Here is a 23,454-nt window from a genome sequence, read left to right as displayed (position 1 = left end):
ATGATTCTAATCATTTCACTCCCTTGCCCCAAATCCTCCAATGGCTCCCCATCTCCCAGAGCAGTGGTCCACAAACTCACGATCGGTAATGAAACATGAGTACACAGCCCAACACTGGTATACTGACTTAAAGGAGTGATATCAAAAACTCTTTAGTAACTGGCAGGGCTGGGCAACCATCAATCTGAACGGCTGCCATAACCGATCAGAAAACACCAGCCAGAAAAATAATTATTATGGGCACACTTGTATACTGGCTGAATATCATGCTCAAACTATCTACATGTACCACTCTACTAATATACAATGCCTTATATAATGTATTATATGTATATTATTAATATTATGAGGCAAATTTAAAACGAGAAAAAAATAAATATAGAGAGTTATCATTATCTTCCCATTTCTCAATGTCTATACCACCAGCATGCCACTTAGAAGATGACTGGCCCAGAGTATAAACTCAAAACGCCTTTTTCTGTACAAGGCCCTTTAAGATCTGGCCTCCGGCTACCTGTCCAGCTTTACTGCCTGTGAATCTTTTTATGCTCCAGCAACACTGATTCACAAACTTCTGGAACAGGCCATGGCTCCTCACAATTCTATGCTTTAGAGGATGCTGTCCTGTTAGCCTGGATGGAACACTTCGTTCCCGAGAAACTCCTACTCTCGTCTTGTCTTTCTGAGTGTCACTTCAATTGCTACCTATCTCTTTTGTGAAGTCTTCCCCGATTGCCCACGACACACTCAGAGGCTCCTTTTTCTATTAACACTGCAGTAACATAGCTAACATTGTTCTGAGCATTCGCTTTCCACCAAGTATTCTGCTAGGGACTGTACGTGCGCCATCTGGAACAATTTCCCCAACCATTACCACGTGGTAGGTAGGTACTGTTACTGACTGTAAGCTAAGGCTTGAAAAGGTTAAAAATCTTATTCAAGCGACTCGGCTAACGGAAGGTAGGGAAGGTATTTAGGCCCAGCCTGACACCAAAGTTCATACTCTTATCCCTCTACTCATCCATACTTCCAATAATACAAGTATCACATGACACTCAAACTGACAACAAAACTCTGTCAACAAACCTGGTGATTTTTACCTTTATAGCCAAAGCCCTTAGCACACAGCAAACTTATGAAAAATCCTTGCTGAGAGGATGTATATCTACCTAAAAATCCCGCATTTTTAAATTAATTATGAGCTATTCAGCCTATGTGCTCCGGAATTTGACTTTTTACCTCTGTCTGTGCTTTTAATATTTTAAACATTGCTAACACACTAGGTAGTGTGCACGACCAAAATTTAGCTTATCAGAAGTAAATCTTGCATGCATCTTACAAGAATAAGAAACTCTGAAAGAGGGAATGTTCATACTGTATCGATGATTCTCTCAGGTCTATAAGGATAAATTCTAAAGGCCCTACAAATACTATATTGCCCTGCACTGACACAAAAGGGAAAGGAACGCTGGTCAGTATGGGTACATAACCTTAACCCTTTTCTATCTGTCTTTTCTTTCCCCTCCCACTTCCTGGAGGGAAGGAAAGAAGGAAGGGGGAGGGGGGGATAAGTGAGCTGGGACAGGGGAGTGTAGATAGAAAAAAATGGTAATAGCTCACAGGAAATGCTGCCCTGCATTTGTCTGACAGAGAGAATGATACAAACTAGGAAAAACTGAGATCTCAGCTTTCTAAACATGTCCTGATTGCTATACCGTCACCTAGATTCTTGTGTGTATCTACTTCCCTTTACTCAACTGTGTACTCTTTGAGGAGAGAACTTCAGACAAGATCACCTGGTTCAATCACCTCCTTCCAGACTGGGTCCCCCATCCCCTCAACCCTGAGCCAGTCTCTAGCCTTCAAACGTAGTGAAACTTCTGAGATACAAGTATGATCCACATCTTACATTTCTTCTTCGTTTAAGTCTCTTGGAAGCAAAGACTGTTTTATCAAACTGTGGAACCACCAGGGGACACACCACAGAATCCAGCCTTTGGGGGCTCTACTGGATGATGCACAAAAGGTCAATGTGGGTAGTATGAGGAATAACTACTTAGGAAGGGGGGTGAAATAGGAAAAAATCAGTTTCAGTTATGTTGGTATGGATTTGTTGATAGCGCCACCAGGCCCTGAGTCAATGGATATTTGAAAATGCGGAACTGTGGTGCCGAAGGAAGGGAGACGCATGGGAGTCAGCTGTGGGTCATGTCCCCAAAGGCGGCAGCTGTAGCTGTGGCAGATAGTCAAGGCAGATCTAGAGAGAAAGGAAACAACACCGTGGGAGGGCAGCCTCTAGGAGAACACCCTGGAGCTGGGCAAGTTACTAGATGGGCAAGTCAGATGGCTCCTACCTCTCCCTGTGAGACGGAACGTTCCCGGTGTGCAGTCAGACGCGACGGCACTTATCTCTGTGGAACCTAACATTGCATCTCTGTGGAAAAGGTAAGCCATTCTGGCAACATGATGTAATGCAATGACATTTGGGAAAATGTAGCTTCCGTCACAGCAAACCATGTGTCATATTCCTCATCTTCAGAAGAGGAGCCTACCTTTTTGCCCCTTACGGGCTTCTAACGAGAAACAAACCTGAACGTGCTCTTAAAAGGTAGGACTGAATTCCTTTAAGGAGCTCAAGCGGACTCTTCTGAATTAAAAGATTAAGTGGGAATATCCTTTAACCTATAAAAACAAAAAAAGACAACCATATCTGGAGTTGATCCTAGTTCAACCACTGTCAAAGCAAACTTGGGCAGTCACTTCACCTCTCCTTGCCCCAATTGAAAGTGATTTAAATTTCATTCCTGACGATCTCATTAAGGTATTATGATGATTAAGTACCTCAAATGTCTTAAGATCCAGTGAGTAATGTCTTACCATTTGGGGGAGCAGTCGTGTGATATTATGGCTTGTCCGAATAATTTTAAAAGCTGTGTGATGTTTCTCCAAATTTTCTGGGTCTTTGATACCAAAGATAAACAGACAAGATACCCAACTCTTGGATGAAGTAGCACTTGCTTTCAAGTTCTAAGAGAATTATACTTTGTAACCGCACTAATAGAATGCACAGTGATCAGCCGTAAAGTTTAATGTTGCTCACCCTCGATTATGCATCTTGAATATAAGTTAGGAAGACGCACCCCAACTTAAAAGAACACCTCTTAGGAAAATATTAGTTTGGCATACACATCATTAGATGCTGCTTTCTTGAAAGTCATTCATAATGTAGCACCAAGAGGAACATTTAGGAACATTATCATGACAGACAAGAGACAATGAGGGGTGGAGAGGAAGGGATGAGTTCCAGGGCTATTTAGAAGAAACAAGTTGTTGTGGGGTGGGAAGCAATCAGACAGAAGAGATGGGAAAGAAGAAAGCATCAAAGATGGAACCCTCAATATTATAAACCTGGCTGTCCAGATACATATTGGCTGGGTGAAGGTTTGGGGAGAAGGATAAGTCGTCAGGTCATACACATATTGAGAATAAAGTACCTCTGCCACACTACTGTTTGGAAAATTCCTTCACCAACTTCCCAGTTTACTTTCATATATTGCAAGAACAGGAAAACCGGAAGAGTTTTAGTTGAAACTTTCTCTGAAAAGTTTAAAATTGTTTGAAAGATTAAAAATACTCAGTATTTCTCCCAAGTTGCTACTCAAAGATCTGTTCACACACTATACTAATACTAGTCTCCCCGTCTAAGAACACCCATGATGAGCTCATCTTGGGAGCACAAAGCACTCTACCAAAACGGACCTGAAATGGCATTAAAGCAAAAGAACCTCAACCAGACTTCTCTGTTCCAGCTTTAACCTAGGACTAGAACTATACAGGGATGTTAGAAATTGCCATGCTATTTGAGAACAGAGCAAAGAAAGGAAATAGCAAAAGGTCTTCCGTGCCTCTAGGTAGAACGCTATACACGTAGATCTGATTTTATACCCTGGCAAATTCCATGAATGCTTTAGCCTCACGAAAATAGCAGATAATCTATTAAATTTATGAAGATAAGGGTACTAGGTTGCATTTTTCAAAGACAATGTTAGGTAGGGTTAATATGTCTAAACTAACAAAAGAACATCACTGCACACACAGCACTGTGAACATAACTCTGTCTGCACGCACAAGTTAGGCACTTGCCTCTGAGCCTGAACGTGGCAGTGCTTTTAAAAATACGTCAAAAGTTATTTCAGAACTCACAGTATGTTGCTATGGTGCATGCTGCTGCAAAGAAAAAGCTAATGGGCTCTCTACTTAATGCGATTAGAGCCATTATTGACATAATGCCAGGAAGACGCAAAACCATTAGCATTACACTACAGCTCACTTTAGCATCCACTCAGATTTAGTATTTGATCCACAATTTTAATTTTGTTCTGCTCTATTCAGAGCTGCATTACACAAAATGCATAATTAAAAGCTGCTGTGAATCTCTCTACTTCTCAAATTAAAAACATAGCAAACATTTGTAGTTCTAATCCACTAGAAATTAATAAATCAAATAGTGTCTTTTATCCTCTTTTCTTCTGTGCAATTCAGGTTGCGGGCTGGGAATACTTTCGCCTGCGATAGAGTAGGCTACAGACAGAGTGGCCACTCAAAGGAAAGAAAAGTCCCCAAACTGCCTACAGTAAAGGCAAGTGAGAACCTGGAGGGTTCTAGAAGCATGGATAGCCTTCTAATTCCAAGCGTTAAGCCGGAAGGGCTTTCTGCAGAGAAAAATTTTAATCAATTCACCATAAATCCTTTTGATGCATTTTCCTTCATTAGCTCACTTTGTCAAGCATACACATGCTCCTAATTTAATTTAATCAAATTCACCATGTCTTTCTGTCAACAGTGAAGCAATTCCCATGTCCAAAAGAACTCCTATCAACTCCCTACCCAGGGCAGCCTGGAAGGGAGGCCGATGAGTAATAGTTTTGCTTTATCCATCATTAAAAACTGAAAGAAAGGGCTTCCCCCTAAAGATCTGCCCAAGAGCTGAGATACTGACACCATTGCTAGCTTCAGTGCTTCTAGAAGTGGTCATCATCTGACAAAATGGAGGATTATGATTCATTAGAATGAAAACAGCACCATCTCCCCTGTGGGTGATAATCCTAGGAAAGCTCTGGGAGGACCAGAAGAAAACAACAGCAGGGCACTCGAGTGTATTCCAAGCTAGGCCCTACACTGTCCTCGAGTCTCCCCTCAGCGCACCAGGGATGCTCCAGTTGGGCCAGTTCCCCCAGTAGGCCGGGCTTCTGTCTGTAAACACCCGCTCCCTCAGGAACTGCAACTCATCCTTCAGATCTCTGCTCAAAGCTCACTTTATCAAGGAAGCAATTCCAGAAATCCCCTAGGATACTTGATTTTTTAAGCCTTGCCTGTGTGTGTGTGTGTGTGTGTGTGTGTGTGTGTGTGCGCGCGCGCGCGTGCATGTGTGCGCACGCGCACGCGTCTTGTGTTTAAAGACTTTATGGCAATTTATGTGTATTGTGCTTACGTGGTTAGTTGAGTCCATCTTCCCCCACTGGTCTGTGAGCTTGGTGAGGGCAGGGACCACATCTGTCTTGCTCATCATTTTAACTTCTAGAATCTAGCAGCTCTGTCCAGCACACAGACAAATAAATAAATAAATATTTGTGAAATGGCTGAATGCTGAGTTAATCTACCACCGTCTCCTGACAGACTTCCGAAACACGCCAAGTTCCTGTTATTTTCCATAGCTCTTTCACGTTACAAGGTGGCTGTTTCTGAAATCGTAGGTTAAATATAATGAAGCAAAGGCTTCAAAATGCACAAAAACTTTCCAATTGGTGGGGTTTACGTGTATCTAGAACAGAGTGAAGACTATGTGAAGTAATGCAGGATTCGGAAAAAAGACAAAGTAGCAGAAGCCCTCAAGAGGGCCCTTAATACTCAACTGGAACTTAAACACAGCAATGTCCCAAACCACCATACTGCTCTCCTGGGATGGAAAAGGAAGAGGCACGGGCAAGACAGAGAAACACCACTCCTTCAAGAATGGTCGACGTGTTGTACAGCTTTGGAACTCGCCTTGCTTACCTTCAGTTTCTAGTATTTGCTTCTGAAGACATATCTTGATGAAAATGTAACCAAAAAATTAAAAAAAAATAATCACAAAACCAACTCCCCTTAATTTTCTTAACAAACCAGGACTTTAAAACCTACAAGCAGCAGTCAAGGCCATCTCACCATGATAGAGAGTCAGTTATTTAAAAATCTCAAACCAACATTTTTTCCAAAAAGACGGGGCTTATTCCTATATTATTATCTTGATCAGTTAGGTAAGCATCTTATCTTTACAGTTTTAATTGTGTGTGCTTATCTCCCCAACTCAAAGAAACAAAAATGTTGCATGCATGATTTGCTTATAGTTCCAAACATCCTGAAAAACTAAGGCCTTCATTAGGAGACATTTGATATATCTAGACTGTTTCCTTATAACCCTAAAATAATGAAATTTATAAAATATTTAGGGAGAAAAGATAAATATTATATATTTTCATTTCAGCTTTAACATGATAGAATTTCCCTTTTTTAAATCAAAAAGCTAATATATTTATTTCTTTCTATCAGAATCCTGACTTAAGATGTACTTTCCCTTAAGTGCTCCCCAAAAGGCAGGCAACTCCAGAGTAGACTTGGAAAGAAACTTCCTTTAGCTCCTCCTCTAGAACTGACGCCCAGAACAAAGAGGTGACTCTGCTTTTCGGTGGGGGGTATGGTGTCCCCCTATTTGAACTTCTTAGCACGTATTTCTGTAGGTGATCAGAAAGTACTGTTCTCCTCAGAAAAAGCTTTGGGTCGGCACCTGCGTCCTTCCATATCCTGCAAACAGATGACAGGAGTGTCTGGCAGAAAAAAAAGAAAAAAACCAGCTGCATCTGGCTCATTACCCTGTAAGGCAGTGCGTTTCATTGTTTCATGGCTCTGACTGCTATGCTTCTTTCCCTCTACCAAGCTGAAATCTGCCTTCCTGTAAATTCCGGTCCTCTGAGGCATCGAGTGAGTCTGTGTGCTTCCCGGTCCACGTGGAAACCCTTACAGATGGGGAGGAGGTGTTACTCTGGCAGGCTCTTCTCCGGACCAGTCACTGTCAGTGTCTTCAACTGATCCGCCAACGGTTTGTCTGCAGACCTTTCACCACCCTGGTCACTCCCGGTGGTCGCACTTCGATTGCTCAGTGCTCTTCATGCAATGTGATACCCAGAATTAAGTGCGAGATTCCGGGTGTGGTCTGAGCAACACAGAGAAGGGGATCTGTTACAACGTCACCATAGCTCCGTAGTTAAGGAGCAAATGTACTTTTTCTTTAAAAGGCACATGACACGGGGAATAGAGCCAATATTTTATAAAAACGGTAAATGGAAAGTAACCTTTAAAAGTTGTATAAAATTAAAAAAAAATCCAAACCAGAAAAAAAAAAGACACATGACATAAATGACACAGAATACAAATGTTTTCAACTTAATACTTAAATTCTGTGCGGTGATAAAAGGCTGCCTTTTTCTTCGGCAGCATCTATAACCTAATTTCTGCTCTTCCTCTTCAACGAACAGTGTTAGCGTAACACAGAATATTCGTCCTAAAAACATCTTCTAACACAGCATACAAGATGAAAGGACTGTTAGATGTAGTAAGTATAGATCATCTAATGTACAGATGCTTATTAGCTTCAGAAGATGTGACCTCTACATTAACCATAAAGCTCCTGGCCAACTCTGCTAGGTTACAGAGGAATGTCATTGTGTAAGAGTATCATTAAATTGAAATAACTATTTTGTGGTTCCCTGCGTTCTCAGCTCCTTCTCAAAGATCTTCCAGTTCTGTCTAAGGAAAAGCGGCATGACACTGATATTAAGCAGATGACCAAAATGCAAATGGGAATCCAGTTCACACACACACACACACACACACACACACACACACACACACAACACAAAAGAACTCAAAAAAAAAAAAGAAAAAGTTGGTGGTTGGAAAATCTATCTCCCAGTTAGACTGGAACGGGATTTCACAGGGTGTGTTTCTGTGTGTGTGCCACACCACTGGGACTGCCATCTATCATCATGCCAAATAACACAGGGCCTGGGGAAAGGTTTCAAGCTTTGGGGAGGTTGATTTTCCCTTCAGTGATTGAGAAGCAATGGTGTAAGAGTCTCCCCCACCAATATTTTATTGCTACAATTTTCAAACATATAGAAGGGCTGAAAGAATAGAACAGTGAGCATCCATATATCCACCATCTAAATTCTACAATTATCATTTCATTATATTCGCTTGTAAGGATCATTTTTATGTATCATTGATCAGCATGAGACAACAGTCATATAATTTACAATTTCAGGGGAAAAAAATTCCTGATATCACCAGGTCAGTACTCATTTTTAAAGTATAAACATTTTAAATGCTTAATTTAGACGAGTATAATCTTACTTGCCTTTGAGCTCTAAATTCTTTCTCTATGCACTCCTCGTAGAATATCTGTTAGGTTATTTATCTGTTTATTTTAACAGTTCAGCAGAAAGATAGTAAAATGTTATCTGTAATAGCTTAACCTTTGGAAGAATACTTACCTTTGACAGTTTACAAATATTTCTAAAAATTTGAAAATTACTTGCAAGCCGCTTGTGATCTCTCATTGGTCAGCTTAAGTTATTATCACAATAACAGCCACAAAATAATTATAACAGCTAATACTCCTACATTATTTGCTATGTGGCAGGTATCAGTCTAAGTGCTTTGCATATTTGAGCTCATTCAATACATACTGTTAATATTATCAGCACCATTTTAAGGGTATGAAAGACAAGGCACAAAGAGCCACAGAGCTCTTAAGTGGCAGAGGTGGGATTCAAACTCCAGTAACCTACCCTGCAGACTTTGACCAACCAATCCACCGCACTGCCTCTCTATCAAACAAGAGAACTCCATGCCGGACAGAAAACTCATACTTCTGTTAGTACCATCACTGATGTTCCTGCCAACTTAGCAACTGATTGGTTGTTTTCAGTTGGGAAATTGAACCAGTGCTAGATTTCAATGCATCTTTTTTGAAATCAATAAATGAAATAAATATTATAACCAAAATGGGCCTTGTACATGCTTCCAAGTAAAAAAATACATGTACAAGGCCCACTTTGGTTATAATATATTTGGAACAGAAAGTAAATATTTTACACTGAAAATGAAATCCATGCCTACACACCTACACACATAGCACAATACGTAAAGAACATGTGTGATCTTGAACAAGTTAACTTCTCTGAGTCTGTGTTATCATTGACAAAATGGGGGTAATAATGTAACAGTAGGACCAACTTCACGGGATCACGATGAGAGTTATATAGGATAATCAGAGTTCCAAAGTGCCTGTCATAATATAATAAGCACTCAATAAACACGTGTAAAACACTTAGCACAATGTGGCACACTGTAGGCACCAAAAAGTGTTGTCAATCATGATAATGATACAAGATCGACACACGTCAATAAAAATTAATATTTACTAACACCATGAGGGGAGCCATAATTTTGCTTTAATGTTGCCAAAAGAATAATTTTAATCTTGACCAAACACAGCCTTCCAGGAGATGGCATCTTAAAGGATATATCTGATTAATTCAAGATAACTAAATAGTACTATAGCAGATTTAGCAGAACTGTTTAACTTATCAACAAATCAAATTGGTATCAGCACAAGGTCCCTGCTGGCTATCGTATGTCAATCCAATAGTGTTAGCAAACATTTTAAAAGAACTCTAAATATTTCAGCTAGGGAGAGTCAAACCAAGAGGGGGAAAACTCTCCTCTTCCATTGAACGACACAAGAAGAAATTATGGTCTCTATTTTAATAGTTTAAATTATAAGCTGCCACTGAGGAAAATAACTGTAAAAACTGACTGACTCTATGGCTCTCAGTTTTGAAAGGGTGATGAAACGTGAAATGTTCCTGGTTGTTAAACTCCATGGCCTACAGATAACTTACAAATCTGTTACCTCTAACCCTAACATTATCAGGCAAAACTAGGATGTCAAGAATCAAGAAGATTCATTCCCGTTTGTACTTTCAATTTATATAAATAAACTCAGAGGAGTCAACCACTATAGCATTAAAAATCCAGGACCCTTGGGGCCAGACTGGGTTTCTAAGAACACCGATGGGGTCGCTGGACCCACACGTGGCTTTAAGTGAAAAGTCATGCAAAGGTCCAGGGGCTTTCCTTGGCCAGCTCATCAGTTCAATCAGGTGTTACTAAAATCCCAACCATCCATCTGACCGGACCATTTAGGTTTTGCAGGTCCAAATGGCAATTTGCTGTACATTTTCGATTACCGTATATTTTCTCCACCATGCCTAACAGCATGTAAAACAAAAACGTACCATTTTGTATACACAAAGGCACTTATCAGGGCTCAGTGGCTCTCAGCACCATGCACTTTGAAAGGATTGATGATGGTGTGGTAGGAATGGGACAGGAAATGGACATCTGTGTTTTCCCCTGTTAACAGCATAATGCAACTATATTGCTAGAAAGAAAGAAAGAAAGAAAGAAAAAAATAGGATGTTTTCAACCACCTTGCGCCGCTGAAAAAGACACTGGCTACTGAAGTGAGAGACCTGTGTCCTGGCCTAAGTACCTCAAGGTATTTCTCCTCCTTAGGTCATACTGTTCCCTTCATTTGCATTATTTTACTGCCCTCAAATTACATGAATCTGCATGGTTTCCTCAGATACAAAACTCCAATACTCTGAAGTGATGCGTTTTGGGCTGCAAGTGGGCAACCCAGCCCTTAAACAGATGCTCAACAAGACCATATCTGGCTTCCTAAAATTTCAGTAAAACATATCTAACAATAATTAGCAAAGGCTATATGGTGCACATGGTATATACCATGAAATACGGAGCTGTAAGTCCCCAGAGATGAAAATATGAACTTGACACCCACAGCAGGTATAGTAAATTCTATTGCTGCTGAAGGGTCAGGAACTTTGAAAAGTCTTTGCTTTAACCCAAATCTCAGCAAACACATAGGCATGTAGGTATATATATTTTGAGGGACACTTTCTACAATAACAAAAAAAGAGTGGGGTAAAAGGCAAACTGTCTTTGTATAATATTTGTTGAAGAATGGTCCCTGGGTTTCCCTGGTGGCCCAGTGGTTGAGAGTCCGCCTGCCGAGGCGGGGGACGCGGCTTCGTGCCCCGGTCCGGGAAGATCCCACATGCCGCGGAGCGGCTGGGCCCGTGACCAATGGCCGCTGAGCCTGCGCGTCCGGAGCCTGTGCTCCGCAACGGGAGAGGCCACAACAGTGAGAGGCCCCGCGTACCGCAAAAAACAAAACAAAACAAAAAAAATGATCCCTGAGCAAGACAACTCATAAGACAACCAGACACGGTATCACTGGTTTTCAGTTTCTGAGTTCTCGTCTTCAAGCACAACCGCACCCTAAAGCTTACTTCTGACCCACCCAGACAAACTACAATGTAGGCTCCTCCTCTGCATACAGGGGGTGCTGCACACAGGGACTGATAAAGAGATAAAGACAGAGTGAGAAATATACCTGCAACTCCACCTCCCTTCTGACAATTCTTTTATTCCTCCCGGCTCTCCTGGGAGAAAGGGGCTGTAATGAACTTACTCGACACCGCGCCTTCTTTTGCCTCACAAGTATCCTTTGCACTCAGGCACCTCCTCCTAACTCCTATCTCCTGCTCTTGTTAAATTTGGAACAGTACATACCATTTTACACCTCAGAGCTCAGGAAAGGCAGCACGGTAGCTGGGGTATGGATGTGACAGAATGTTTTTATTCCACCCCTGAAAAAAAGCTCCCTGCTTTTGACACACTGGAAAATGTACAGCTAGAAAGTGCTGGAGGCGAAGATGCCACCCCAGCCTTACATCTGTCTGCTTTCATTTGTCTACAACTGTGCTTATAGATAAAACAAGCTTTCCAGATGTCATCACAAGCAGGACTCATATGCTGACTTCTCTGAGACACCATTGTTGGCTGCCAGCATAACAGAGCTGTAAAACTAAAATATTTAAACTCTGAGCCACTCAACACAACTTTGAATGTCACACAGGATCTTATTCCAGGATTAATTAACGTACACCCCAATAAAATAATCACGTGTTAAAAACAGAGCTGGCTGGCGTGCAAGTGGATCTAATTTTCTTCTTTCCCACTGTGCTAATGGCATACAACTGCACCGTGAAGAAATTCCTGAAAGTGAGCACTTCCTTCTGCATGTGCACACCCTATCAAGCCCTTGAGTTCCAGGTGCTGTATCTCGAGGACCGATACGTTCTCATTGCTTCAAACAGACACGATGAACCTAAGATGAACAAAAGCAATATGCCAGGCACAGACTAAAAAGACATTTCCACTGTGAGAGGGGAAGGCCAATGACAAGTGATGGGGATATTACTAAGAGGCATTGTTACGTGCATGCACATGTGAAGCTTGGCTCCAGGCAACCTGGTATCACGGTGCTTGAGTGTTTGTCTGAGAACACAATATCCCTGTGGTTATAATTACAACTACTGTACCAAAGAGGACTGAGGTGGTTTCATAGCATCCCTTAACAAAGAAGAACTCATTGCTCCCGAGCCTCCTGAAAAATTCCTCAAACGCACACATGTGGTATTTCTGATTTCTTTTTTTTTTCTGAAACTACATAATAATTTTGTTTTCATTGAGAAGAGTTCCAGGGAGCTCAGACTCGGTCTGAATGACTTATTCCTGGTAACACCTAATATAGGTGTTCTGAGCTGGAAAAAGCAGCCGATTCACGGTTGGGTATGTGAAACCTCTACGTGCCTCCCTCTAACTGGGCTTTTCCTCCTGTGTGTGGAACTTGGGTCAGGAATGCTGTGTGTGTGTGTGTGTGTGTGTGTGTGTGTGTGTCAACTTGGGTCAGGAATGCTCGTTAAGCATCTGTTACTCAAAAACCCGTTTGTAGGTCATTCTGGATGCAGAGGCCAAATCGATCTCAAAGGCACAAGCCTTCTGCAGTTTCCGCATAATTTGACAAGAGACCAACTTTGCATTAACCCAGTCAAGGCATCATGTAGGGTGTGTCAGGGCCGGTCCTACACCCCAATGGGCTCATCCCATGTAGTGGGAGCTTACCCAAAAAAAAAAAAAAAAAAAAAAGCATGTTCCATGAAATCCCTAATTTGCCCCATCCCCTACTCGCACACAGCAGCGCAACAAAACATTTACTTGCGATGGCTTTCCAGGGAGACCACTGATTGAGAGGGAAAAGGAGAGAGTTATTTTGCTTTCCCACCATCTTGAATGTTCCCATCTTCTCTTGAGCTGATCTAGTTTAAACCCTCTGAAAATATATCAGCCCAAAGCACTCAAGATTTCCCTAAAGGCCCCAGCAGGCTTCCTGTTTTGTGTGTTTCCACTCCTGTGCTGGAGGCTAATGTGTTTTATGGATGTTTGTTTTAATGCAAAGAACTTCACTAAGTCACAGCAACCTGCCCTAGTGATTCATCTACTTCGGAGGATCCTGGCCTCTTCTGCTGCTCCTATTTCAGCCTGGGGGGAAGAGAGGAGGGCAAAAATAAAGCCCTGAGTGTTGGATTTCAGTCCCTTTATAAGTGTTAGGACAGCAGCAATACTTCTGTCCTAACACTTAGAAGGTAACAATAATAACATCATTCCTGGCTTTGTAGTTCCTCCTTCATTTGAGGTTGGGGTACCTTTCTAGCTTGGGGCAGGAAGAGTCACTGCTGAAGCCCATCCTGCACTTGATCTTAATTTCCCCACACCCAAATCAATATATACCCATTTTACTGCCCTGCCAGGACTAAAGTTGGACAGTGTTACGTGAAGGAGTCTCTTCATGAAGTTAATTTGAGTGATGCTTCCCTAATCGAGCCCTAATTATCAGCTCTTTGGCAAAAGTATATTCCCACAAACATTTAATGATACATCAGGGTCTGGAATACTTGACCTAAAATTTACTTCCTGCTCCTTAAACCTCTCCTGGGTTTCTAGAGGAAGTACAAATATTAAACAGGAGCAATGTGAGAAGTTCACATTCATCTTTAATCTCATCTGTGCTTTTAAAATCCACTAGGGAATTCAGAAGTGACACCTTCCACACTCCCCTTTTACAGATGAGAAAAAAGATGGGTGACTCAGTTACCTGTTTGTCTAAGGGCAAGAAGGGGAGCCTGGGGCTGAGCTGGGGGTGCACCAGTGGACTTGAAGACCAGGTGGGTCTACTGTCCTTGCCCAGCTCCAGACCAGAGGATGTAATAACAGCAAGAAGTCTGCCAGCCAGGAGAGAGCCTGTTCTGAAGAATGAAACCTAACAGGTTACTCTCAGGTCTGTATTTGAATACAATTGCATTTAAAAATAACCCAATTTAACAATTCACAAGTTCTGATATATGTTTTATAAAAATGTGTGAGAAACCTAAAAGCCATGGAGAGCCATAACTTTGAGCTGCCTCATTTGTTTCTCTTTTATTACAGTCCTGCACGGTGGCCACAAGCCCTGCACTGAAAAGAGAACATTAAATCTTTATCCTTAACTGTTTTAGCAGAACGATATTAATAGTTGAATATTATTTTGTCTGACTGATAAGATATCATTCAATAAGACCGAAGAGAGCACTGAACCCCACCCTCATCCTAGGATAAAAAAGTGATGCCCTGTCTCCAGAAACAACACTTCATCACTCTTGAGACTCCAAGAACATTTCTACTGCTGTATCCAAGAACATTTCTACTGCTGTATAAGCCCCAAAGCCGAAAACCTAAGTGAAGGTGGTTATTCAGAAATAAAGCATTTCTCTGGGCCTTCCCTGGCAGGGAAAGCAGCTGTGTGAAACGATCTCGCTCCTCCTGGCGTGCCTGTTTGGTCTTTCCTCATGCAGGACCAGTGTGGACACATGAGCAAACCACCAGAAAACCATTTTGTTCCACGGATGTTTCATAGCACAGGTGGAGAAACAGGACAAGACTTGAGTTTAGAAGAGAGAGTTCAATACTGGAAAGTACTTAGACAGCAGTGTGATTCCATTCAGCAAAACCCAATACTACTATTTATGGCTCTATCTTTGGCTCTGTCTTTGTCCTACCAAAGCACACACCCCACATGGTACAGAAAAGCACGATTTCCCCTTTACTTATATTTCCCTGTGTGTCACTACAAAAAATTTCAGTAAGGTTAGCCCCAAACCATAACAATGGCCTTTTCTTTGAAAGCTTTCTAATTTTCTATTAAATTCACAAGGGTTGTTTTTCCCCCAACCTATACTATATCTTGATGTTCCAAATAAGATAAAAAATAAAATATTAACAACCATTAAGTTAGGAAGCCTGTTCTCCACTCGAGATATCTCTTTTTAAATAATCAAACAAATGACAACAGTACTAATAGCCAAATGGGGTTTATATAACGCTAACACGCCTACACTTAAACTAACTGAAAAGTTACACTGAACCTAGTTTGAACTCACATAAATAAGCAACTTTGTGGAAATAGTCAGTGTTTCTGCATGACAGCTACTGAGTCAAGTATTTTAGCGGGGAACAAAATTTTTTCTAATTGGCAAATAAATGGTTCTATCTGGAGATCTTTTCATGCACTGAAATGTGGATTCAGGGCTTAGCCTGCAAATACTTCAAATTAAGTGTGCTGCCTTACATACTGTATTGACTATAAGTTGCCATTAAAAAAATACTATTGTGGAAGCATTTATGAAACATTTGAATCCTAATTCCTATCATTCAGTTAGCCTTACTCACTAGCTAATCAAGGAGCAAAGGTTAAAGTCAAACTAGCTCAAAACCAAAAGCAATTTTAAGAGATAAAGTCCTGAACAGGGGTAAAAGCCTTCATTTTTAGCAAAACAAACAAACAAACAAAAAACCAAAGCCAGAACTGAACTGATTGGCTTGATCTAGTCAAAATCACAAGCAAACAACATATAATCAATATAAAAATTCTATTTTACAATCGGTTTTGCACTAAATCTTGAAAATCTGGTCAGTTTTTTACTGTTATTTCACACCTCAATTTGGTATACAATACTTGAAATGTGGCTATACAACTATGAAAATCTATTTTACATTTATTTAAGTTTCAATAGACACGTGCTTATCGGCTACAATATTAGACAGCATAGGTCTATAGTTTAATAACTCTAATTCATTTTGCATTAAAATAAAAACTCTTAACATACAGCAAAAGCCCAGGACTAGAGAAGTCTCTTTAAAAAGGCAAAATACAAAGCATCAATCATTGCTGGTCTGAGGGTAGGAGGGCCGAGTCGAAATGCTGTATATGCAAATATGATCCATGGTTTACATAAATGCGTTTCTGACACTTTTCACTTTCCATGCACACGTGTGGTGATGTGTGATTTAGCATCCTAAGGAGAAAAACATATCACCCATCTTCAAAGGCTCTCGGCTGATACTTTGTTACATGCCTTTCTCCTCCCCAAAGGCTAACTCCATGGCACCTTTGAAGTACTTTATAAAGGAAACTTCATGAGTGATTTGAGTGTTACATAAGGGCGGGGGGGGGGGGACTGAAAAGTTTCCTTCCCTCTAAAAACTCAGATCCCTCCATATGTTCAGGTGACTCGAAAGAATCTCATTTAACAGAACTTGAGAAGACAGCAGAACTTACTGCTCAGAAAGCCTGGTGGTGGAATCAGAGCCCTTGAGTGTCTGCAACTGATAATTTATGTGAACTGGATTGAGTTATTAAGCTTCCTAATGCCTGCTTCATTAACTATACTATTTATCCCTCTCTTGAAAGAGTTATAAGAAAATAAAGAGGCAAATCTTTCTATTCTTCCAATGACACCCAGATTCAAATATTTAATATCTAATTCAAATATTATCCCTCCAAGTCAGAGGCTCTTTGCCCTGTTATCAGAGTGAAATCTCACCTTCCCCTAAACTCTCATCTAAGTATAATACACATCTTCTTTAGAACAAATTTTAGCAACCATTTAATGTTAGGCGTATGAGTGTGTGTATTGAAGAACATATCTCTTCTGTTACACTGGGAGTACCTAGAGGGCAGGGACCAGGGCGTAGTCATTCTTACGCCTCCCAACTCAGGTGCTCAGCGCACATGCTAGACTGAAAGAGCTCTGGGCTCGCTGAAGAAGAGAACACACAAAGAGAGAAAAATTTAAGAGCGGGTCCCAACTCTCATGGGGCTTGTTCTCAAACTGGAGATAAATACAAGGAGATAACACAAGATGCAACACACCTGGTTCAGTGTCAGAACCAGTGGTCCCTAACCTCCAGGAGCTCACCATCTAGTGGAGGACTCCTTGGAAGAAAAAGTCAAGAGAGATCTTTTAAGACTTGAATAAGCAGAATATAAGAGCTAAGATCCTACAGGCCAGACAGCTCCATATGAGCAGAGGCACGGAACTGAAGTACACGTTTGGATGACCAAGAAAAATGGGCAGTCACATGGCTGCAGTAGGTTCCCACAGGGTATAAAAGAGGAGACACTTGACACATGAAATGAGAATGGGGCCATGTTATGAATGGCACAAAGAGCTGAGACACATATTCTTTAATTTATGTTGCAGTTAGTGAAAAGCCACTGAGAATTCTGAGTAGCAAGTGGAATGATGAAAGTGGGATTTACGAAAGAAGGATCTGGCCACAGCTTCCAGGATGCACAGGGCTGGAGGCAAAGGGGAAAATCAAATCCATTTCAGTAATATATTCAGCAGGTGGTAAGGGTCTCATCAAGGGGGGTGGCCATTCAAATAGAAAGGAAGATACATTTCCAAGAAATGGACATAAGAGGAACAAAGGTAAGAACCAAACATTTTTCTCTGATTATACTGAATACCTTGTAAGTTCGGGAAATGACAGTGATTCTAAGAGAGACTGGGAAATTGGAATAAGGCTTAAGAAAGAAGACAATGTAGAAAGATAGATCAATGGAACAGGATAGAAAGCCCAGAGATAAACCCACACACATATGGTCACCTTATCTTTGATAAAGGAGGCAGGAATGTACAGTGGAGAAAGGACAGCCTCTTCAATAAGTGGTGCTGGGAAAACTGGACAGGTACATGTAAAAGTATGAGATTAGATCACTCCCTAACACCATACACGAAAATAAGCTCAAAATGGATTAAAGACCTAAATGTAAGGCCAGAAACTATCAAACTCTTAGAGGAAAACATAGGCAGAACACTCCATGACATAAATCACAGCAAGATCCTTTTTGACCACCTCCTAGAGAAATGGAAATAAATGCAAAAATAAACAAATGGGACCTAATGAAACTTCAAAGCTTTTGCACAGCAAAGGAAACCATAAACAAGACCAAAAGACAACCCTCAGAATGGGAGAATATATTTGCAAATGAAGCAACTGACAAAGAATTAATTTCCAAAATTTATAAGCAGCTCATGCAGCTCAATAACAAAAAAACAAACAACCTAATCCAAAAATGGGCAGAAGACCTAAATAGACATTTCTCCAAAGAAGATATACAGACTGCCAACAAACACATGAAAGAATGCTCAACATCATTAATCATTAGAGAAATGCAAATCAAAACTACAATGAGATATCATCTCACACCGGTCAGAATGGCCATCATCAAAAAATCTAGAAACAATAAATGCTGGAGAGGGTGTAGAGAAAAGGGAACACTCCTGCACTGCTGGTGGGAATGTGAATTGGTACAGCCACTATGGAGAACAGCATGGAGGTTCCTTAAAAAACTACAAATAGGGGCTTCCCTGGTGGCGCAGTGGTTGAGAGTCCGCCTGCCGATGCAAGGGACGTGGGTTCGTGCCCCGCTCCGGGAGGATCCCGCATGCCGTGGAGCGGCTGGGCCCGTGAGCCATGGCCGCTGAGCCTGTGCGTCCGGAGCCTGTGCTCCGCAACAGGAGAGGCCACAACAGTGAGAGGCCCGTGTACAGCAAAAAATAAAAAAAAACCAAAACACTACAAAAAGAACAATCATATGACCCAGCAATCCCACTACTGGGCATATACCCTGAGAAAACCATAATTCATAAAGAGTCATGTACCAAAATGTTCATTGCAGCTCTATTTACAATAGCCCAGAGATGGAAACAACCTAAGTGTCCATCATCAGATGAATGGATAAAGAAGATGTGGCACACATATACAATGGAATATTACTCAGCCATAAAAAGAAACGAAATTGAGCTATTTGTAATGAGGTGGATGGACCTAGAGTCTGTCATACAGAGTGAAGTCAGAAAGAGAAAAACAAATACCGTATGCTAACACATATATATGGAATTTAAGAAAAAAAATGTCATGAAGAACCTAGGGGTAAGACAGGAATAAAAACACAGACCTACTAGAGAATGGACTTGAGGATATGGGGAGGGGGAAGGGTAAGCTGTGACAAAGCGAGAGAGAGGCATGGACATATATACACTACCAAACTTAAGGTAGATAGCTAGTGGGAAGCAGCCGCATAGCACAGGGAGAGCAGCTCGGTGCTTTGTGACCGCCTGGAGGGGTGGGATACAGAGGGTGGGATTGGGAGGGAGACGCAAGAGGGAAGGGATATGGGAACATATGTATATGTATAACTGATTCACTTTGTTATAAAGCAGAAACCAACACACCATTGTAAAGCAATTATACTCCAATAAAGATGTAAAAAAGAAAGAAGACAATGAACTTCACTTGGGCCATATGAAAATGAAAGAGATGGCAGTCAAGGTAGCAGCTAAAGATATATATTTTAACTTTAATAACTTTTCACTTGCTACACATCCATGTATGTATGCATGCATGTACACACACATGCACGCAAGTGTAAAGGGTGTATTAGTAGTCTCTTAGAGATATTTTCACTGCAGTTGAAGTCTCCTATCTTTTCAGTTATACAGAAACAGGAACAAAGAAAATCTTATGACTACATGTGTGCTTATGCTACCAGATTCATCAATATTACTTCTATAAAATATATCAATAGGCACAGCATGCCAAATGAACAAAACTCATAAACTACACTCTAGTGTGCCCATGCATTTGTTTTTACTGACTTGTTTACTACAGAGTCCGTTGTTTGTTTCAGATCTGACTGTAAGTTTCATCTATAAATAGTTTTATAATTTAATGAAATACTATTAAAATCAATGAAATATGATTGTAAAAGAAAAAGTTCATTCTACAGAAACTAAGTTGAATGTTTTGGACAGTCTTGACAAGGACGGGCCACTATAAAAAAAAACCAAAACCTGGCTCTCAGATTGGTGTGGGCAAGGCACCGGCAAATGATTGAAGGATTCTGCACTCAGGACCACTTATTCCTGTCTAAGTTCTAGGTTTGCTTTAAAGCAATCAAAGGTGAAAATCTTAGTGATACATTACAGATGTTATTTATATAAGAATTCAATTTAAGAACTCCAATGAATACAACCATCCATACCTCAAAAGTTTGGCTAACCTCAAAAGTTTAGAAAATGAATTCATTTATGTATTTTACATTGAAAAGGCTTAAAACTTGTGGTTTGTTTTGGTAAAGTTTCACGACTTTGATTAACTAGCTAACTATTGGTGCTAGTTGCAAAAGATAAGAGGGATTCGCTACTCATACAGTTTCCTTAAAGCAACAAAAGCACACACTGAGAACTACTCTAATATGTATTTACCTGGCAGGTTGTAAAGATGTTCCTGCTGCGAAGTTATGGTCCACTGAGAAATCACATGTTGTACCTCTGATCTTTTAGGAATACATGTCATGCATCCAAAAACTAGCAAAAGCTCCATCCTTTGAAGATGGCAAAGTCCCAATCTTTTTCCCCTGTAGCTATCCGTAAAGTTGCCTCAATTAACGGTGAATGGTAGGCATCACTACAAATCAGTCACAGCAAACAGCTGCTAAAATCCTTACAAGCCACCTGAAATGCTGAGTCTCAATTCAACTTAACATGTAGGTAAGTTTCTTACAGGCATTACTAAGATGATATTCTTTATCATCAGTACAAATAACATTCACAATATTAGTGCTTTTTTTTTTTTTTTTTTTTTTTTGCGGTACGCGGGCCTCTCACTGTTGTGGCCTCTCCCGTGGCGGAGCACAGGCTCCGGGCATGCAGGCTCAGCAGCCATGGCTCACGGGCCCAGCCGCTCCGCGGCATGTGGGATCTTCCCGGACCGGGGCACGAACCCGCGTCCCCTGCATCTGCAGGCAGACTCTCAGCCACTGTGCCACCAGGGAAGCCCACAATATTAATGCTTTTATGACAAATTTCCTGTTGATCACCTACACTAGAGAGCATTAAACAGATTGAAAACTCTGCAGCTCTTATTTTCATTTTTGTTCAAAAGTTTCAGAGAGGAAATTGTAATTGAGTGATTAAGTCACTCTGTTTTCACATAAGTCCTGTTCTGAAGAAACAAAGAATGCTCGCGGAGAAAGCACTCATTACCAACAACACTGACTCAGGTCAGTAAAGCCACTGTTTCTCAGAAAAGACAAACTGAGGTCCTTGAGACAGCCATTTCCCAGTCAGTGCATCTTGACAGATTTTAGAGTCAGAAAGAGGTTCTGCCCGCCCTGTCTGACCACATCCAGATTTGGTCAACATCCTGAGGTTAAAGGCTATAAATTCAGAAGACCTCTTCAAAGTTCAATGTTAAAACAGAAATATTTTTTACTGCTAACCAGGCATTGGGGTGTATAAGAAGGAGCAAATGACTGGTTCATTCAGAGTGTTTCTGTGCACCTATGAGATGGCAGCATTCTAGGTAGACAATAAGGATGAATGAAATGCTGCGATAACTCTCCTGCTCCCCTCCTTTCTTCAGTTAATGAAAATTTAAGACACACCTACCCTGGGCTAGGGACTGAGAACACAGAACCAAATAAGACCCTCAAAAAGCTTATGGGCTTCCCTGGTGGCACAGTGGTTGAGAGTCCGCCTGCCGATGCCGGGGACGCGGGTTCGTGCCCCAGTCTGGGAGGATCCCACATGCCGCGGAGCGGCTGTGCCCGTGGGCCGTGGCCGCTGAGCCTGTGCGTCCGGAGCCTGTTGCTCCGCAGCGGGAGGGGCCACAGCAGTGAGAGGCCCGCGTACCGCAAAACAAAACAAAACAAACGAACAAAAAAGCTTATCTGGTTTTTAATGGAAAAGCCAGGCAGAAGGCAATGTAGTTGGTACCATGCTGAGAGGAGGGCCCAGGAGAGCCAGTGAGGATGAGACCCCCGAAGCAGAGGAAGCAGCAAGGAAAAAGGCACTGGGGATGCGGGAGAGTGTGGAGTGATGAGAGAGGGAGCAGGAAGACTGAAAAGATGAGAGCAAGCGGGAGAGGAAGAAGACGGATGAGACGTGGGGCTGGAGAGGCAGGCAGGGGCCACATTCACTCAGTCCTCACTCAGCTCATCTTTACTGCCTGCCTGCTGTGGGCTTGGTTCTGTCCCAGGCGCTGGGGATCTGAGAGTGGACAAGACACACCCATCCCCACCGTCATGAAGCTTAAATCCTGATGGAAGAGAAAAACTATAAGCCAGGTAAATAAAATATGGACTGTGTCAGATATTAACTTTTCAGGAGGAAAAAACAAGGTAGAGAAGGAGGCTCTGAAATGTCTGGGGTGGGGCAGAGCTGAAATTTCAGTTACTGTAGCCAAGGAAAGACTTGCTGAGGAGACTGCAGAGTCAAGACCCGATATCTGCGGGGAGAGCATTTCAGGAAGAGGGAACAGCAAGGAGCCAGTGTGGCTCAAGTCGAGTGACCGTAAGTCCTGTAGGGCTTGGGCTCTGTACATGGAGGGACCTCTCTGAGTTTTGAGCGAGATTTGGCACACCATACTGAGGAGCTTGGAGTTTTCCTCAACCCACAAGAAAGTCATTGACTTTCAATGACTACTTAGCAAGTATGACCTTTCCTGAATTGGGAGGAGAGAACAGATTAGAGGCTAGAAGACCATTTAAGAGGCTGGTGCAGAGATCTCAAGGGGGACAAAATGATTAGGGCCTGAACAAGGTGGTGACGGAACATCAACTCTTCTCTAAACCATTAACAGATACTAAGAAAGGATGATTGTAGCTTAACCTACTTGGCTTTCCTGGTCTAACATGATAGAGCAGCAAAAGGAAATAAAAAAAATCAGCAGCAAACATTCCCGAATATTGTTTAGGTTCAAGATGAAATGAAATGGCTTTTCTGTTCTCTACATTGGGTCCATCCCTATCCTAGAAGTCAGCTCTGAGGATTTAAGACACACCTACCCTGGGCCATCAGCTCTGAGGATTTGGGGCTCGAAGGCCAAGAGACGGTTGTGGAGCTAATCAGACCACATACTCACGAGCACCAACAGTGACACAGTGTGGTCTCCAGGCTACCTGTTAATGCTGGACATGTCCTGCCTAGGAATCCAGATCTAGAAAACCTGGTGGTCAGGGGGCTCAATGGGTGAGGTGCA

The 23,454-nt window shown here is 41.6% G+C and overlaps 1 protein-coding gene across 4 annotated transcripts in view; it reads right to left on the bottom strand.

The window, feature by feature from the left end:
* Window positions 1-23,454, bottom strand: part of BNC2 (basonuclin zinc finger protein 2) — a 427,648-nt gene that overhangs the window by 53,268 nt on the left and 350,926 nt on the right. The gene's annotated exons all lie outside the window — the stretch shown is intronic.

Source organism: Delphinapterus leucas, chromosome 6 (assembly GCF_059928025.1).
Source record: "Delphinapterus leucas isolate spDelLeu-1000000601 "Yukka" chromosome 6, BTC_Dleu_Yukka2, whole genome shotgun sequence".
Lineage (NCBI taxonomy): Eukaryota > Metazoa > Chordata > Mammalia > Artiodactyla > Monodontidae > Delphinapterus > Delphinapterus leucas.
Note: the sequence above shows the minus strand (reverse complement) of the source record. Positions and strands in the feature narration are given on the sequence as shown.